The 20,696-nt window shown below is 37.4% G+C and overlaps 1 long non-coding RNA gene across 3 annotated transcripts in view; it reads right to left on the reverse strand.

The window, feature by feature from the left end:
- The window catches only part of LOC146401074 (uncharacterized), a 129,481-nt gene that overhangs the window by 53,461 nt on the left and 55,324 nt on the right, over window positions 1-20,696 (reverse strand). For all 3 annotated transcript variants that reach the window (XR_014813568.1, XR_014813567.1, XR_014813566.1), the window contains exons 3-4: window positions 15,298-15,496; window positions 14,262-14,395 (exon numbers count right to left, since the gene is read on the reverse strand). This is a non-coding gene — a long non-coding RNA (uncharacterized LOC146401074). The remainder of the gene's footprint in view (window positions 1-14,261; window positions 14,396-15,297; window positions 15,497-20,696) is intronic.

The following is a 20,696-nucleotide window of genomic DNA, read 5'->3' on the forward strand; positions in this document are numbered from 1 at the left end:
CAAGACCGAAGAATGATCAGAGGGGAGTGATAATGAGATACCCTCGTGAGGGCAAGTTGAGGAAAGCTATTTGCCACTTCCTCTTCCGGAGAAGACTCCCTGGCAATTATGCAGTCACCCAAAGACAAAGCCTGTCTGTGTAGACCATAGGCTCTGTGATTATACACGGTTTTGATTTTTATCAGAGTTCAGAAAATCTGGATTCAATAACTGAATCAATCCTTAGATTGTGTTTACTGAGATGAGGTGTGTACTTATTCTGTGTAAGCTTAGGCATGTTTTAAACCATGGAAAACATGGTGGAAAGAAGAGTGTGCATGGCTATTGGGCACCCTGAGGAGGAGGCTAAAGTGGGCATTTTGTTTGTCTCCAGAACAATTTCCCTTTTTCTAGTAGTGGCAGATTTCCATCTGGGACCCACATAGTTGTAGGGAAGCTACTTCTCTCCCAGAGTCCAGGAGTGGACAATAACCAAGTGATTAATACACTTTATTCCCTTCCTGGTATCAGATGCTCACGCTGACTGGTTTGGGTCTGTGACCAGAGCCTGTCTCATTAGAATGGATGTGGGACACTTGCAGGAATGTTAAGACATTCTATCTTGGTCTGGATGGTGTAGTTTTGGCTGTGAGCTAAGAGAACAGCTTCAGCCATTTGGCTAGCCTGAGGGAAGCCAGGGTAAGGACGAGGGCACCAACTTGGAGAGAAGGACAGAGCAGACAGAACCCCTGAGAAATGCAGACAAAGCCTCTGATTCTTGGATTCTTTCAAAATTATTTCAGTGCTTCAGATGGTGACCCAGCAGTACCAATGACAGAGCAAGGACATCCAAACCAGACTGCTGTGGTTTGTTTTCCTCTTTCTCCCTTGGTTCCTTCACTGAAGCACAAGAAGCACTTTCTACCTCGTCCTGTGTGATGAGAACTGCCATGACCTCAGAACCTTCCTTCAATCTACTGAGTGTCTTGTAGTAAAACACTATGACATGAGTCATATGTAGGTGTCTTGATATGTGAAAGGAAAGTATTAGAATTCCAAGAAAAACTTTTCTTTCATTAAAAACTCTGGTATTCAAGGCAATTGTTCTACTGAGTGCTCAAAAAATGTCTAATGTGACATTCAAAGCTGAGCAATGATTTCTCCATGTTAGGTACTGTCTGCACTCACCCAGAAACAATGGAAACCTAGTCAATGGATGGGGTATCCAGGACAGTATAGATGACGGGGTTTCAAAATACATTCTTTTTTTATTCTGCCTTAATCCAATTTCCCTCTCCACCCCCACCTCTGATAACCACACATCTGATTTTTTTTCTAAGTTTGTTTGTTTTTGAGGTATAGTAAGTGATTATCACTTATATGTGGAATCTAAAATATAGCACAAATGAACCTATATACAAAGCAGAAACAGACTCACAGACATAGAAAATAGATCTGTGGTTTCCAAGGCGGGGGGGAGGGAGCAGGATGGATGGACAGGGAATTTGGGTTGGGAGATGCAAACTATTACATTTAGAATCAATTAAGAAACGAGGTCCTGCTGTACCTCACAGGGAACTATGTCCAGTCTCTTGGAATAGAACATGATGGAAGATTGTATGAGAAAAAGTCATATATATGTACGTATTTATATATTTATATATGTATGTATTTATATATTTATATATATAAATATGACTGGGTCACTATGCAAAAAATAAATAACTAAGTAAAAAACCCACAATACTATGTTAGTTCCTGATACACAACATGGAGATTCTATATTTCTATAGTCATTTCAAATGACTACCATGGTAAGTCCAGTTACCGTCTGTCACCATGCAGATATTACATAATTATTGGCTATATTCCCCACAATGTACATTTCATACCCATGACTCACTGATTTTGTACCTTGAACTTTATACCCTTTAATCTTCCTCACCTATTTTCTTCTTTTAGAATATATTCTTTTTTTATTTTGAAAATAACCCTCTTATAAAGTCACATAACATGATCAGAAAATATAAATCATCCCTGTCCCAGTTGTGACAATCAAAAATGCCTCCAGACATTGGTAGAACCACCCTGGTTGAGAAACCCTGCTTTAGTTTCCAGGTTACATATCACATCCTTAGGGAATATCTTTCCGGCCCCTTCACCCTCACACATTTACTTGTGCTGTTCTGTCATGCAGTACTCATGCCAATTTGTAATAAAATCTACTTGAGGGTGACTATTTGTTTACTTTCACTCCCTTCCAATAGACTATAAACTTGTTGAATGCAGAGACTGTGAATGTTCCTTTCTTTTCTTTTTTAAATTACCATTTACTAAGCAGATCCTCTTGATAACATAGTTATGTGTTAACATTTATTATCAAATAAATGCTTAATAAATGAATAAAAGAGGAGATGGCGAAATTAAAAAAAAACACACACACAAAGACATCCCATGTCTGATAGTTATAAGTCTGAACTCACCATCTTCTCATATACTTATTAAGGGACAAGGAGAGAGGAAAGGAAAGGAAAGAAGAAAAGGAGGGAGTGGAGGGAGGGAGTGGAGGAAGAGAGAGAGGAACAAAAACCAAAAGTACCAGTGAACGCAGCAGGTCCAGGGAACTAGGTCTTGCCAGAATAAATGGCATTATTGAGGAATAGGACCATAGCATCTTATTTCCAGGTATGAATATGTCACATTCTGAAACAGACATTTGTTTGTGTGTCTGACTTTCCTAAGGTCAGAAATCTGTTGAATCATATGTGAAACCTTCTCCAGACCCTTCCTGCCCTGCATGTTCTTGTATTCATAGCTACTCTCTGTGCAGCCTTAAATTCATTAATAGCTATCTTTGGAAGTTCCTACTTCCCTCTAACTCCTCCTTAGTTGTAAAAATAATTAATAAGATACTGAAATCATCACACTGTTCCAGAGAATTTGTATTGTTGTCTGGAGTTCTATGTAGATCATCTCTGGACATTCTAAGAATATTAAGAGATACTTCAGTCTTGCCCACAAAGATATAACATCTTCTGTGGTGGTTATGCTATGGTTTCTAGTCAAAAAGGAGACAACTATTTAAAATCACATTCAGAAAATGTTAGATATTAAGGCATCACATTTCCTGTTTTCAAAATATATTACAAGGCCATTGTAATCAAAACAGTGTGGCACTGGCATAAAGCAGATTCCTAGACCAATAGAATAGAATTGAGACCCCAGAAATAAATCCTTTCATTTATAGTCAAATAATCTTTGACAAAGGTACCAAGAACACACGATGGGGTAAGGATAGTCTCTTCAATAAACAGTGTTGAGAAAACCAGGTATTCACATGCAAAACAATGAAATCGAACCCTTACTTTATGCTATATACAAAAATTAATTCAAAATGAGATAAAGAGTTAAATGTTATATCTGAACCATAAAACTAGAATAAAACATAGGAACAAAGCTCCACAACACTGGTCTTGGCAATTTTTTTTTTTGGAATGTCCCAAAAGAAAGGTAACAAAAGCCAACAAAATAAACAAAAGGGGCTATATCAAACTAAAAAGCTTCTGAGCCACAAAGGAAACAATCAACAAAATCAGAAGGCAATCTATGGAATGGGAGAAAATATTTACAAATCATATCTTTTAAGGGTTAATATCCAAAGCACATAAGGAAGACATACAACTCAACAGCAAAACAAAACCAAATAAAATAAAACAAAACACACACAGACGTTCCCATCATGGCTCAGTGGTAACGAACCCAACTAGTATCCTGAGAACGCGGGTAGGATTCCTGGCCTTGTTCAGTGGATTAAGGATCCAGCATTGCTGTGGCTGTGGTGTAGGCTGGCAGCTGCAGCTCCAATGTAACCCCTAGCCTGGGAACGACCATATGACACAGATGAGGCTCTAAAAAGATAAAACACACACACACACACACCGGTTAAAAAATAGGCAAAGGACCTGAACAGAAATTTTTCCAAAGAAAACTTACAAATGGTCAACAGATACATGAAAAGTGCTCAACATCACTGATGATCAGGGGAACGCAAGTCAAAACCACAGTGAGATAGCACCTCACGCCTATAAGAGTGGCTATTATCAATCAGACATGAGATAACAAGGGTTGGCACAGGCGTGGGGTAAAGGGAACCCTTGTACCCTGTTGGTGGGAATATAAATTGGTGCAGCCACTGAAAAACAGGATGGAGATCCTTCAAAAAAATTAAAAATAAAACTACCGTATGATACAGAAATCCCACTTCTGGGTATAAATCCAAATGATATATAAAATCAGTATCTCAAAGAGACATGGGAACTACTACATTCACAATAGCCAAGGTATGGAAAAAAACTCAAGAGTCTGTTAGTGAATGGATGAATGAATAAAGAAACTGTGAGATAGGTACATCTCACATTTCTCATATTCATATATATTCATATATATATTAATGAATATTGTGAGCTTTAAAAAAGAAGAAAATCTTGCCATTTGCAATATCATAGATGCACCTGGACAACATTGTGCCAAGTGAAATAGGCCAGACACAGAAAGATAATGTATGATCTCACTTATGTATGAAATCTAAAAAAAAAAATCTAACTCAGAAGAATAGAAAGTAGAATTGTTGCCAGGTTGTAGGGTTGGGGGAGGTTGGGAAATGGAGAGAGAGTAGTCAAAGGGTACAATTTTCATTAATAACATGAATAAGTTCTGAGGGGTCTGACATATAGCATGGGGACTATAGGTAACAACAATGTATTTTATACTTGAAATTTGCTAAGAGGATAGTTCTTAAGTGTTCTCAGTACACAAAAGGTAAATATATGATATGACAGATGTGTTAATTACCTCAATTTTGGTAATCATTTCACAATGTATGTATCTATCAAATCACTGTTTGACACCTTAAATACTTACTATTTTTTATCAATTATACCTCAGTAAAGCTGTGATAAAAAAAAGGAAAAAAATGACAAATTTAACCCATGCTTGCCTGCTCAATGCAAAGAATCTCATTCACACACAATAGAAGAAAAACAGAGCAAAATCACCCATTTAAAAAAAATTAAAGATAATCACTTCTTTGGGTGTATGACTGTACTTTTAAGAGATATTTTTTATTGAAGATGCCTAAGTATTGCTTGGAAACAGCTTTTATTTGTTTCCAGGTAACTGTTTATGGTCCTGTCAAGTTCAAAATTTTTTGTTATTTAAATACACGGTGATGCCTGATGACTAAATCCCAGGCATCTCATGGTCAATAATGGACGTTAACACTCTATGTAGCTTTAAGATAGTCTAGACAAATACCACATGATCACTCCTATCTGGAATCTAATATACAGCACAAATGAACCTTTCCACAGAAAAGAAAATCATGGACATGGAGAACAGACTTGTGGTTGCCAAGGGGGGAGGGGGAGGGAGTGGGATGGACTGGGAATTTGGGGTTAATAGATGCAAACTGTTGCTTTTGGAATAGAGCAGCAATGAGATCCTGCTGCAGAGCACAGAGAACTATGTCTACTCACTTATGATGGAGCACGATAATGCGACCAGCTATAATGGAAAAAATAAAAATCATATAAAAAATTTTTTTAAAAATAAAATAAAAAAAAATAAAAATCATTATAAATGGAAAAAATTAAAGAAATAAACGAAGATAGTCTAGAGACAATTATGACCTTATTAATAATGTTAGACTCAAATAAGGTGGTATTAGACATTAAAAAGGATTCCGAATCAAACAAGAAATCCCAAAGAACCGAGCTGCTTTCAATTCTGCTAACTTGGGTTTTCAAATTCTGCAAAGGTGGACTGGACAAGTTTCCACAGCTACACTCCTGTATTCAATACTCCCTTACTCTCAGGCTACCACTCACCAGCTGCTTAAAATTCCCACAAATAGTTCTACTCTTAGATGAGTTTATTTTCTTTCACCTACCCATACATTCTATGTTGTTGATCAAAACTATTGTAATGGAAAAACTGAAGTCCTTCTAATTCATCCAAAGTACTTTCCTGATGCATAAATTTCAGATCTTTTGTAATATAATTAACTTGGGAGTATGTGCCAAACATTTTATTTGATTGTGCTTAACATGAGAATACACTCAGTTTGATCTTCTTTAGAAAACACTCAGGCTCATAAAAAAATCCTTTGTTTATATCAACAAATAATTCTTCTCTGAGCTTATGCAAAGAAATTTGACATTATGGTATCACTAATAATTTTAAGGATTGAAATAATTTTTATACATCTTTTTATAGTCTTATATTTTTGCTTAATGTTTTTAAAACCCCTGTTGCTATTGCTGTTTTTAAATTCACTCTTTTCATCATATTTGTGACTTTGGCAATCAAGGGCTCGTTGGGTTATAATTGCCTCATTCCCTTTTTCTCTATTTGAAAATGAATACTATTATCTTATCTAGCTTGTACATGAAATTTCACACATAAGTAATTAGTCCTCTCCTGCAGGTATTTTTTGTAAGTCTTAATCATAATTAAAAGATTACTGACTTCATTTCCATAAGCCATTCACTCTAAGTAGTTAATTATAAAAGTGAATTCATAAGGCATCTGCCATTAAACCCTATTGATAAGAAACGGAACACAGCAAAGATTATGCAGGACAGGATCTACGGCATTGTAGAGCAATGCTTTTATCTGTTCATTCTGTAAATAAATTTCCCCTAGCCATTTTCTTCCAATTTTGTTCTGTCTTTAGATTTCTGAGATGGGGTGTTTTTTTTGCCACTAGAGGTCGCACCTATCTTGAGAACACGTTCACCTTTGTTGAGAGTTTTGCTGTTTGGGGCCTGCCCGAATGCATCCAACATTTATCCATCCTTCTAGACACTGATTCACTAATTCACCCAGCATTTGCTCATCACTGCTCTGATGCTACTTTCAAAGGAGGAGAGAGTTGTGAGTTTCTTCTATCTGCTTCTTTCCCTCTCCTTCCTTGTATGTAAGACTCTACCTCCCATCTCGCCATCAGGCATTCCATCCTGGAGGCTCTCAGGCATCACCTACCTCTCTACATCCAACTTTTGCCTCTCATCTTTGTTCTCCACTCATTAGAATGAAAACGTGCCAACAAGGCCCCCATCCTAACCTCTGGTCTTCCTCTGGCAACCCTTCTAGGTCTCACCACCCATCCAGAGATGAGGTCTCACAGGGTTATCACTGTGTCCACTGTCGCCTCCCGTTGCTCCTTCCATTGCAACTGTCCTAAGAAAACGGCTGCATCCTCGATGCTTCCTTTCTTTCTGCCTAAACAAAATTTATTCCTGACTCCTGAGGCCCTATCTCTTTAATAGTTCCAGAATCTGACCGCTCTCCTCCTTTTCTCACCTTCCTTCAGGCCCTGATCTCTCCTCATCTAAATTATACCCACAACCTCTAACTGGCCTCATAGCCTCAACCTTGTTGCCCTCCAACATTCTGAACCCCCCCCTGCCGGTGCTCTTACGAAAGCACATCCAACCCTGCCACCACCTCACTAAGATCGTTCCATCATTCCATACACCTTAAGATGATGCCCAAATCCTTAGCAAAGACAAGAGCGGCCCATCACAGGCTTCCTCTTACCTCTACCCCCATTCCTCTCCATCTCTCTCTTCCCCCAGACCTTCACACATGCACTTCGGGTACACTGTCCTTGCTCCTTGGGTTGCCACTGATTTTGCACCCACTCTTTTCTTCTGTGTTGAATTTCATCGTTTAGAGTACTTTCTTCACAATTCTGTGGTTGATAAACACTTGGTCTTTGTATTTCTTAAAGTGGGCTTTTTTTTCATTCTCACCTGTGAATGTAACTTCTCTGAGAACAGAATTCTAGCCTGACAGGTATTTTCCACACTCCTTGGAAGAGAAGATGCTAATGTTTTCTAACATATATCATTGTTACCCAGTTATTATTCCTCAGTAAATAACCTATTGTCTTCTCTTTTTGGTGGTTTTTCAATTTTCAGGTTTTCCTTATTGCTCTGCAGTTTCATGCTTATGTATGCGTGTGATTTGTTTTTAGTTTTACGGATGAGAACAAAGTATGACCTTGTACAATGTGAGGGTTCCATTCAATCCTGGAAAAGTCTCGGCTTTTATGTTTCCCCCATTCTTTCTGTTCTTGCCTCCTTTTACTATAACTAAACATATGTAGAAGTTGATCATATTAGCCTGCCTCTTGGCTTTCTTACTCCATGTTTTCATCTCTTTAGCACTCACTCCAATATACTGTACATGAGCATCTCAAATCTATCTTCCAACTCACTTTCTTTCTTTCCTCTGCTATGTCTGTGCTATTGCTTAAACTCACCTCTCTAAGTCTTCTTGAAACCTAAACCTGAATTAAGTTTTCTATCCCTGGGTCATTGTAGGTCCGTGTAAGACCAAGCTATAGTACATTTTATAATTTAACTTTCTGTGTATGTCTATCACTCTCGTTTCAAATTCCCTATTTTTGTTAAGGGAAGAACTGAGTCTTATTTTTACACCCCCTGCATTTGCTACTGTGCCTGTAACATAAAGACCATTGTGTAAATATTGATTATTTCCCACCTTTAGGGTCAGTATGCACATCTGTCTGGTAGAACTGATATTTTATTTCGCTCTATATCTATTTATACTCCTTCCCCACTCGATTCTTTAAGGGCAAGAACTGTATTTATTTTGTGCACTATGATATTCCCTGTGTTTAATACATAAGAAACACCCAAATGTATCTATGTTTTCTTTATAATGTGCTTGTCATTACCTTCAAAGGCAGTGGTCTGTGATTTGAAAATATTTGCAATATCACTGGGAACGTGGGGGCCATTGAAGGCTCTGTATTGTAAAACACAGACTTCTCCTGACTTTTCTTTGACAGTTAATGGGCTAGTTCCCAGTTTTATATTTTTGAACAATCATTTATAGCCCAAGTATACTGACTGATTTTTTTTTTTTTACTTCTGTGGGTTTGCTGAAAGCAAAAGTAAAAATTCCAAATATCTGAGATCTATGACTTTTAACCAAAAGAAAAAAAAAATTCAAGAGAGGGATAATATAGATATCACTAGGGGAAAATGCTTCTTCCCCATTCCTGTGTGTTATTCTATGTGAAGAAGTATCTATTATAGAATAACACTGCCAGTCTCTCTCCATCCTCTCACCACAAATTCCTCTATACCCACCTCAATTGCTCCCACCCACTTCCAAGAAGAAAAACATGTTATTTGTGAATTTGGAAGGAGAAACTGGATGAGTAACCCAGCTCCTTCCTCTTTCCTTATTCTGGGAGGTGGCAATTCTTCTCTGCTTCTCTGGGAACTCATGCTGCTCCTGCTGGGAGAAATTTGCTGTGACCCAGTATTGCTTTGTAGATACATGTGCCTAATTTGGGGTTTCAGCATTAGATAACTGACTTGCCTATAGACATAAGCTTGTTCTTCCACTGGTTCTTCCAGAAAGGTGATATTTTGTCCTCTTCCTGCTGAAACTTGGTTTTATGTATCAGTTGCTTTAGACCTAAACCAAACAGGGGGTGATTTATTGATGCCCCCTCAAAGATACAAACACATTTCAACAGAAGTTGGTAGCCCATGTTATTATGACTCAAAGCACTCTTTTCTGCCACTGTCACAAAATAGAAATGGATTCAGTTAGTCATTCAATTCGACAAATACCTGTTGAACATCTATAACGTACTAGGTCCTAAGGGTACATCAGCGAACAAAACAGTCAAAATTCCTTTCCTCATAGAGTTCATATTCTAGTGGAAGAGGAAAAGAAAGCTATAATAATAAGTGCTGTGGGAAAAAAAGTGGGTTAAGGAGATTGAGAGTAGGGAGGTAAAGGGCAGACTCATTGAGAACATAACATTTGAAACATTTGCACAAAAAATTGAAAAAAGTTGGAAAGTACGTGATGGAGATACCTGAGATAGAGGAAACATCCCCTGAGGCAGGAAGAGGGGGGAGACCAATGGCGCTGGAGAAGGGGGAGTGGAGGAAAGGAGAGGGGGAATTCGTGAGCTAGGTGATGAAAGAGGTGATTAGGAGAGGGAAGCAAGTCATGCAGAACAGTGAAGGCTGTAGTTACAATTCGTGCTTTCATTCAGTGACGTGTTCTGCCATTTGTAGGGTTTAAGCAGAGGAACAGTAACTGGCTTATGTTTTTGAGGGATTTCTCTCGCTGCTGTATTGAGAATGAACCAAGAGGGAGCAGTATAGAAACATGGAAATCAGGAGACTATGGCAACAATCCAAGTGAGAGGGGATGGTGTCCTGGAAGAATGGGTGCAGAAATGGTAAGAAGTTGTCAGATTCTGGATATATTTTGCAGATTGAGCCAAGAGGAATTCATAGGTGAATACGAAAACCTGTGCTATTAACTACTTTCCAGGGTAACTGCGTCTTAAGAAATACTCATTATGGACTCCTTTGCTGTGCAAAAACATTTAGGCTTAATTAGGTCCCATTTGTTCATTTTTATTTTTATTTTCATTACCCTAGGAGGTGGATCTGAGAAGATATTACAAAATGAAACAACACACAGAATGGAGAATATATTTTCAAATGAAGCAACAGACAAAGGTTTAATTTCTAAAATATACAGACACCACCTGCAGCTCAATATCAAAAAAATAAACAACCCAATCAAAAAAATGGGCAGAAGGTCTAAATAGACATTTCTCCAAAGACAAAAAGATGGCAAAAACATACATGAAAAGATGCTCAACATCACTGATTATTAGAGAAATGCAAGTCAAAACTACCATGAGATACCACCTTACACCAGCCAGAATGGCCATCATCAAAAACTCTACAAACAATAAATGCTGGAGAAGGTGTGGGAAAAAAGAAACCCTCTTACACTGTTGCTGAGAATGTGAATTGGTACAACCACTATGGAAAACAGTATTGAGGTTTCTCAAAAAACTGAAAATAGAAATACCATTTGATCCAGCAATCCCACTTCTGAGCATCTATCCAGAGAAAGCCATAATTCAAAAAGATGCATGCATCCCAATGTTCACTGTAGCACTATTTACAATAGCCAAGACATGGAAGCAACCTAAATGTCCATCAACAGAGGCACAGATAAAGAATATGTGGTACATATATACAATGGAATATAACTCAGCCATAAAAAAAGGATGAAATAATGTCATTTGCAGCAATATGGTTGGACCTAGAAACTATCACACTAAGTGAAGTTACTCAGATAGTGAAAGACAAACATCATTCGATACCACTTATATGTGGAATCTAAAAAAAAAGGATACAAGTGAACTTATTTGCAGAACAGAAATAGACTCACAGACTTTGAAAAACTTATGGTTACCAAAGGGGACAGGTGGGGGATGGAGAGGGATATACCGGGGGTTTGGGACTGGCACATGCACACTGAGGTATATGAAGTGATTGGCTAATGGGAACATACTGTATAGCACAGATAACTCAACCCAGTATTCTGTGATAATCTATGTAGGAAGAGAATCTGAACGAGAATGGATATGTGTATATGTATGACCAAATCACTTTGTTGTACAGCAGAAAATACCTTGTAAATCAACTATACTTCAACAAAAGTTAAACAAATAATAAACTATTATTAATAAAAATATTACTTAACCTAAAAAAAGAAGTACTGAATAAGCCTCATAAAGTTCATCAGCAATTCCTGCCTATATGTGAGTCATATTTCAATAAGTTAAAACGGAGCTTTTGCAACTCTATTTACTCTTAATGTAACTGGGAAGTGAAGTGAGGTCTAGAAAGATTCACTCGGATATATCACTTGGTAGGGAAATTAAATTAAAATTCTTGCTTTCCTAATATCAATAAACCCTTTTTAGAATATGGCATACATATAGTTCTAATAAGAAAATCTGTTGATAACTCAATATCCAGCCTCATATCCAATGGTAATTGCTAAAAGAACATCTCCTATGGACCACATTTCTTTTTATTCATTTATTTTTTATTTTTTAATAGTTATTTCCTCAATATATTTTTTTCTACTGTACAGCATGGTGACCCAGTTACATGTATACATTCTATTTTCACACATTATCATGCTCCATCATAAGTGACTAGACATAGTTCCCAGTGCTACACAGCAGGATCTCATTGCTAATCCATTCCAAAAGCAATAGTTTGTATCTATTAACCCCAAGCTTCCCAACCACTCCACTCCCTCCCCCTCCCCCTTGGCAACCACAAGTCTATTCTCCAAGTCCATGATTTTCTTTTCTGTGGAAAGGTTCATTTGTGCCATAAATTAGATTCCAGATGTAAGTGATATCATATGGTATTTGTCTTTCTCTTTCTGACTTACTTCACTCAGTATGAGAGTCTCTAGTTCCATCCATGTTGCTGCAAATGGCATTATTTCATTCTTTTTTATGGCTGAGTAGTATTCCATTGTGTATATATACCACATCTTCCTGATCCAATCATCTGTCGATGGATATTTGGGTTGTTTCCATGTCTTGGCTATTGTGAATAGAGCTGCAATGAACGTGTGGGATGCATGTGTCTTTTTTAAGGAAAGTTTTGTCCGGATATATGCCCAAGAGTGGGATTCCTGGGTCATATGGTAGTTCTATGTATAGTTTTCTAAGGCATCTCCATACTGTTTTCCATAGTGGTTGTACCAATTTACATTCCCACCAACAGTGCAGGAGGGTTCCCTTTTTGCCACACCCCTGCCAGCATTTGTTATTTGTGGACTTATTAATGATGGCCATTTTGACTGGTATGAGGTGATACCTCATAGTAGCTTTGATTTGCATTTCTCTAATAATCAGGGATGTTGAGCATTTTTTCATGTACTTGTTGGCCACCTGTACATCTTCCTTGGAGAAATGTCTATTTAGACCTTCTGCCCATTTTTCTATTGGGTTGTTGGCTTTTTTGTTGTTTGGTTGTATAAGTTGATTGTATATTCTAGAGATTAAGCCCTTGTCAGTTGCATCATTTGAAACTAGTTTCTCCCATTCTATAAGTTGTCTTTTTGTTTTCATTTTGCTTTCCTTTGGTGTGCAAAAGCTTGTCAGTTTGATTAGGTCCCACTGGTTTATTTTTGCATTTATTTCTGTTGCTTTGGGAGACTGACCTGAGAAAACATTTGTAAGGTTGATGTCAGAGAATGTTTTGCCTATGTTCTCTTCCAGGAGTTTGATGTTGTCTTGTCTTATATTTAAGTCTTTCGGCCATTTTAAGTTTATTTTCATGCATGGTATGAGGGTGTGTTCTAGTTTCATTGATTTGCATGCAGCTGTCCAGGTTTCCCAGCAATACTTGCTAAATAGACTGTTTTTTTCCCATTTTATGTTCTTGCCTCCTATGTCAAAGATTAATTGACCATAGGTGTCTGGGTTTATTTCTGGGTTCTCTATTCTATTCCATTGGTCTGTATGTGTGTTTTGGTACCAGTACCACACTGTCTTGATGACTGCAGCTTTATAATATTGTCCTATAGATCACATTTAAAGTCTAGTAAAAAGAAACAATGGGTTTGATAGTTTGTGAAATTCTGTTTGATTAAAATCTTTATATATTTTTCAGGAGCACTGGGAAAATGCATCATTCCTCTGCTTTTTATAGCTTTTGCTTAAAAGACCAATGTTTCAGCTAATAAACAGGAACATATTAAAAGATTTTTTTTTTAATTTGCAGGCCATTTAAGTCAAGTATGATCTAAGGAACTTAAACTATAAATGATGATTCCAACAAGATTATGAAATAAAACATCATAGACATTATTTGCTGGTTTTACCCACAGCATTCATTATGTTTCCAGCACAGGGATTGAGCCTGCACCACAGCAGCGACCTGAGCCACTTCAATGACAACACCACATCCTTAACCCACTGAGCCACCAGGGAACTCCAACATTCTTTGAAAGACTACATTTCCTCATACTCTACTGTCTCAGGTAAGGTTATAAAACTATCAATTTACCAAGATAGTAATAAAATGACCAATCATCTATATTTTTCCTAAGTATCATTCAAATGTAACGAGGTGAGTCAAAAATAGCACTGTCCTCACAACAGTACAGTGAACATTTGTTGGGAACAAAAGGAAAATGCTAATGCTTAATTAATATTTGCATAAAGGTATCAAAATTACAACATGATGGAAAATAGAGTCACAAATGTATATAAATAAGGTAATCTCTCTTCCCATTGATAACTGCCAGCCATGCCAAGGCCACATGTCATTTCCTTTTATCTGCTACCTTTCTGTGTTTGAAGAAACATCCAAGCATCAAGGCACTCCTACCTTCAGGCAAAGGTAACAAAGTGGATGTCAGCATCTCCCTAGATGAACGGGAAGAATGTCAAGGACTTGTTTTCACAACAGAGTAATCTGGGGACTTTTTCATTCCAAGATTCTATTGTTTTTTCCACTGCCATCTGTAACAAAACAGGGAAATGAGGTTTTAAAAAAAATCAATGCTCAATGTAAACAAATCATTTGGGCTCCACTTGGCTCCATAGTGTTTTATGTTTACTTTACAGAAGTAACCTTTCCAGGCATTGGTCAATTCTGGTGTGATAAATAAAATTATCTTTAAAATTGGAGGGAGTATGACGTCACCACAAATAGTATGATGGAAACAAAGATATAGCCAGTGCCCATTTATCCAGAACGACAGGAAACTGGATAATTGAATAGTCTTATTAGGTAAGAATTATTGTACAAAAATTACCAATTTTCCAACAAACAGAATAAAAATAGAATATTTTTAAACTATAGTAAATACAAGTTAACCTATTTGGTTCACAGCAGTAACCATGCCATGCTAGTAATTCTGAATACCAATTTAGGCTGATATTGGGTTGAACCAATGCTAGTTTTCTAATTTGACCCAACAGTTACTGCTTTCAACAAATATCTGGCATCTAAATATATCATTATTATTTTCTTTCTTATAGAGGTATACAAATGTACATTTTTATAACTCCTATTATTTGAGCTTTTAAAATTTTTATTTCAGAGAAAGAAAGAAAAGGAAAGAAAATCACTAGGATAATCCTCCCATAAGAATCACATGTTCTAATTACTAATCGTATAGTATAATTCCCATAGCTTAAAATATTTCAAAATTCTGGTCAAATTTGCAAAAAAATTCTTTAAGCTGTATACCCTTGTCCTACACTGGCTATTGTATTGTAACAAGAATAAACATTCTACTCTGAATAGCTGAATTTGGAGCTTAATAAATATGAATACAAAACATCCTGGGAATACTTTTTCCTGCTTTTGGAAACTGATCAGGGAACATATGCTTTTCAAATCCAAAGATCAATCTTACCTGTATTTTGTGCATATTAAAGTTTCAAGTTCTGTATTCCACATGGAATTATATTTTGATATGAACCAAAAGCTCTCTGTTCATCTGAATTTTACCAGCCCCTCAGCAGTGAAAACATCCTCAGTTTCTGTTGTCTTTGAAGGGTCCGCAGCGTCCCAGGAATGCAGGCAATTTACAGCAGAGCAGAGTCCACTTTATTCTAAGAGGAAGGAAAGTCTGAGGAGATTCAGGCACCAGAAGCATCCTTGCCCACTAGGCAAACCAGGAGTGAACATGAGGAAGACTCAGCGTGAGGCCGTAGTGGACACCACACCTGCCAAATCCCTTCCAACCCACTTTCCCAACATCCACCCTCTTCTGATTGCGCTGTTGCTAACAGCTGATCCTATGACTTTCTGAGGCTCACCCTTGTGTCCTGGAGTGACCTTGCCTGCAAGTGCCTGGTAGGTTAGATCTCCACATACACAGACTACCAGGTCTACCTGTAGCTGATGAGTTGATTCTTAGGAGGATACAAAATCCCCACTCCTTTGCCTCCAGATAAGACCATCTCTGAAATACAATTCATACTCTAGAGCCCCCTGTGGGATCAGGCTGAGTCTGGAGCTACATCTGACATCACACTATTCCTTGGCTTCTTCTCCTTACTTCCCCTCACTTGTTTCTCCAGGACACCCTCTTCCCTAAATTACTTGCACCTGAATCTTTAATTAAATGTTCTACTTTGGAGAGAGCTTGGTCTACAACAGAGGCAAAACTCAGTACACGAGTCACAACCACAGTATCTTGGTTCAGATAAATAAGTATCCAAGATAGAAAGTCGCTGCAGAAAGAGGGAATTGGGGGCAAGTGACCTTCACATCAGGATCTGGGGCTGAAAGGCAGCATCAAGGAATTCTAATGGTCATTATCAAAAACAATTGCTATTCAGGGGCAGAACTCAGTTCTTTCTGTGGAGAATAGGAAGAAGAACCAATACAGAGGTCTAGCTATAAAAAAGTATAGCAAACATTTTAATTTTCCACACCTTTTTTTGTCCTTGCACCTGGAATTCTTACTCCCAATCTCCCCACATTGCCTTCTGTTGAATCTGAAAATTTGAAAACAAAGCTCTGTATCTTCTCTATAAAGCCTTTCCAGCACCCATAACATGGGCATAAACACTTTTCCTTCTCTGCCACCTCTATAATGGGTGCATAATGGGGCAATTATATCCTATATTATTGTTAATGTTTTGTTCTTCTCCCTTTATAGATTTTGACATTTTTACTCATCATTTCATCCCTAGAACCTGTCATGATGTCGAAAGCACCTGTCATGAAATTGACAGGAATAGCTCCTAGAACAATGCAGAATCCCAGTTACAGGACTAGGGTAAAGCACAAATGCACATGGGAGCTGCTCAAACAGGTCCCGTCACACCTGGGCTGGCAGGTCAGGTCAAGGCAAGCGGTTGAGAACTATAAGGCTCACCTGAGGGATGGAGAATTGTGGTGACTATTGTGGGGCAAAGAACCAGACTGGGTCCGAGAAGCATTTATTTCTGGGTCCATGCCTTTCATACTCACAAATTAATTAATTACATAAATATCTTAATTTGTTCTCCTACACCAGAAAGATCAATTTTCTCTTATATTTGAAAAAACTAAATATTAGGATCCTATCAAGTAAATATTTATCTTCTTTTCCTTCCCTCATCTTGTGTTATTATGTTTGATAGTTGAAGAAATGAAATATAAATCCTATTTGCTACCCAGTTGTATGAACAGATTTATTAAAGAAATAGTCTAATTACCAAAGAACGATGATTTTAAATTATGAGTATTTTATTCAGGACATCTCTTCCCCTATAACTTTAGAAAGTAGATGGTTGTTTGTATTGAAAATTCTATCAGTGTTTTGGTATCTTAATTCATATGATTATAATCAGTTTATCAACTTACAATAAAAAGTAAACCCCATTGAATGGCACTTAATCTAGTCCCTGCTTCAACAAATATGGAAATAAAAATGATTATAGTTCACTCAGATTTCTGTTTTACAAACCCTCAGCCTTTAGGAAGCATGGTACAGTCAGACTTTCACAGCTAATTTTATGGTGTAATCATAAATTCGAACAATAGACTTAGTTTTCTTTTTCTCACTGTCATGATTCTCCTTCTTAGCAATGCAACTTCTCAGTGTTAAATGGAGTAAGACAAGTATTACACAACACACAGACTCTGACTCTCATTGACTGCAAAACAGCTCATCCTTAAGGACCTGAAGCTTGAAGTATATTCCGAGAGAACAGCATTATTCAATCTGTGCTCTCACCCATTACTCCTGTTTCTTATAGCCAAAAGGGGGTCCTGAGTTGGTTCCACCATCTCTTTCATCCTGAGTTGGTTCCATCATCTCTTTCCTCTTTGGCAAGTGCCAGTGAACTGGAGCCTTCCAATGGTGCAAGCTTCAGCTCACCCCAACACTCGAGTAAGTACAAATACAAATCCCTGTTTGTATTTACTTACACCCCAACTATCCACATGGGTTGATCCTTCTCTCCGTGTCTAGTATTCTGTCTTCCTCTCTTCCACTGTAGTGAATTCACTAGTTCAGTGTTTCATTGTTTTTATTTGGAGCTGTTATCATAGGCTTCTTACTGGATTTCCTCCCTGTACCCTACTCCATCAAGCTTATCTTCCTAAAACACAAATGATTATGTTCACTGAAACACTTTGTGTTTCTTATTGCTTTTTATCAGAGTAAGCCTATTGCCACCTTTCTTGGTAGTTTAAGCTACTACTTTCCTTGAGCACTGTCCTTACAGTAGAACACTTGCCAATCAGTCTCTAAGACAGCAAGCATTTCTTTCCATCCCTCTTTGTATTTACTTACTCCCACAACCTAGAACCTTTTTTAAAGTATTAAATGCATTTTATTTATTTTGTTTTATTTAGTATAGCTGATTTACAATGCTGGATTAGTTTCACGTGCATAGCAAACTGATTCAGTTTTATATATATGTATAATTTATGTAGATATTCTTTTTCAGATTCCTTTCCACTATAGGTTATTATAAGATATTAAATACAGCTCCCTGTGCTACACAATATGTCCTAGAATACACTTTCTCCCACTCAGATTCCTATTCATGCCTCAAGACCCTTCTCAAATGCCATCGTCTCTATTAACTGCTCCCCTTTGAGTTTTCTAAGCAGAATTTATTACACATTTCATGAGTATCCTAAATTGCAAGGACTGTGTCTGACTCAATTTTGTCATAATTATCCAATGCTGAAAATGATAACTGACCTATAAAGCATGTTCCATTAATGTTTAATTAAAGAGTTTTCTGAATTTTCTGTCTTGGAAAATTGTAAAGTCCAACTTATAGTCTCCAGTCTGATCCTCCTTAAATCTAAACTTTAAACCACGGCTAGGATTACTTAGCTAAGACTTAAATGAGCTTGCCGTTCCAATTATTATATAGTGGTCCTCTGTCATTCATCCAAGCCAGTCAATAAATGTTCTTGGAGGACCTAGTGTATGATAGGCACTAGGAATAAAAGTGTAAGCAGAATGGACATCTTCCCACCTTCATGGAGATGATGGTTTTAATGAGAAAGACCTCATTAAAACACACACACTTGCACATACAAATACAGATTATCATAGCCACTTAAAAGGAAGTACAAGATGCATAAGAGAGAACAACATGTGGAGTTCCCGTTGTGGTGCAGTGGTTAACGAATCCAACTAGGAACCATGAGGTTGCAGGTTCAATCCCTGGCTTTGCTCAGTGGGTTAAGGATCCAGCATCGCCATTAGCTGCGGTGTAGGTTGCAGACTCGGCTCGGATCCCGCATTGCTGTGGCTCAGGTGTAGGCCGGTGGCTACAGCTCCGCTTAGACCCCTAGCCTGGAACCTCCATATGTCGCAGAAGCAGCCCTAGAAAAAGGCAAAAAAAAAAGAGAGAGAGAGAACAACAAGCAATCTGGACCTATTTCATTTGTCTTTTAATCTCCAGTGCCTGAAAAACTACACCCAAAGCTTATTATAAGTATTCTGAACCAACTAGAATTTTTCCTGCTTTGCTGTTACATAACATCGAACAAATGTCAGGGAAACTGTCAAGAGGCCTATTCATCTCAGTTTATCTTTTTAGTTCATCAGAGGTGAAAAGGTTTCCACATTGCTCATACAGATACAGATAAACACATCTATGCAAAAAATTCTTAGACATTTACATGAATCCCAAATTTAAATTTAAATGTAGGTGGAAATTGGAGCAAATGTGGAAAATGTGGGAAAACGTGGCACAGAGATAAGTGATGAGGAGCTAGAAACAATAGTAAAAGGAGGCAGGGAATATAAGTAAATTATAAAGAGAAGAAGAAAACTGGAGTGGGTTATACATGAAAATTTCTTTCCTACTTATCCCCACACTTGCAAAGTTTTACTCAGCACTGGCATTTTTCATGTTCCCTTATCAACACCGAAGAACTAAAATGAATTGCATGTTAAAACAGATGTGATTTCTTTACAGTTTTTTTTTAATAGTTATAGATACCAGAACCATGTCTTAGTTTTTTCTTTAAAAGATCAAATAAATATTTGTATCTTACCAGAATTTTTTTGTGGGCCATATAATCACTATCAAAACTACTTGCGTCCCCTGGGGAGAGTGAGGGGAGCTACAGACAACACATAAACAAATGGGTGTGCTTGTGTTCTAATAAAACTTTATTTACAAAAACAGATACCCAACCTGTGGACTATCATTTGCCAACCCCTAGCTTAGAGTAGAACGTACTATCGAATACACAGAGACACTTCTATGCCAAGTGCCATGTGTATGTTTTGGTTATAGAATGTGTCCTTCATATGAATAAGGGTACAGTTTAGTCTAGGGTTCAGGCTGCATTAAATTATCTATGCAGGATGAAGCATACTTCAAATGTAATCTTCATCCTTCACTTTTTATGAGACACTATCTGATTCATATATAAACTAATCTTTGCTTTTTATGATCCTCGGTTTTTGGTAATCAATGATTTTTTTTATATAATTCTTCTTTGTAATACTGCCTTAAGGCAAACAGCAAAGCAAGTTTGATACGTTTGTGCATGTATGTGTACTATAGAAACTAATCACTTCTTGCCCACTCCAACTCTGTAACTGTATGAATGTTATTTGGTAGAAACAGTTTCAGCCCCCTAAGCTCTCAAATTTATTGTTTTCCTCTTTGAGAGTTATGCCCTCTCGATAGGCCAATAGCAATCTTTTTTCCTAGAGAAATATACCACTGGGTAGTTATTGGTGTCCCCTTTCTAGGAGACGATGCAGGCATTTCCAGGAGAGTTGCTTTAATAGAAAATGTTTCATGTCTTTTTTCCAGAGAGATTTTAAGAGGAAAC

This window comes from Sus scrofa, chromosome 8 (genome assembly GCF_054392235.1).
Source record: "Sus scrofa isolate SSC_HxYL_T2T_F1_AM1 chromosome 8, Sscrofa_HxYL_maternal_Yorkshire_Landrace_v2.0, whole genome shotgun sequence".
Classification (NCBI taxonomy): domain Eukaryota; kingdom Metazoa; phylum Chordata; class Mammalia; order Artiodactyla; family Suidae; genus Sus; species Sus scrofa.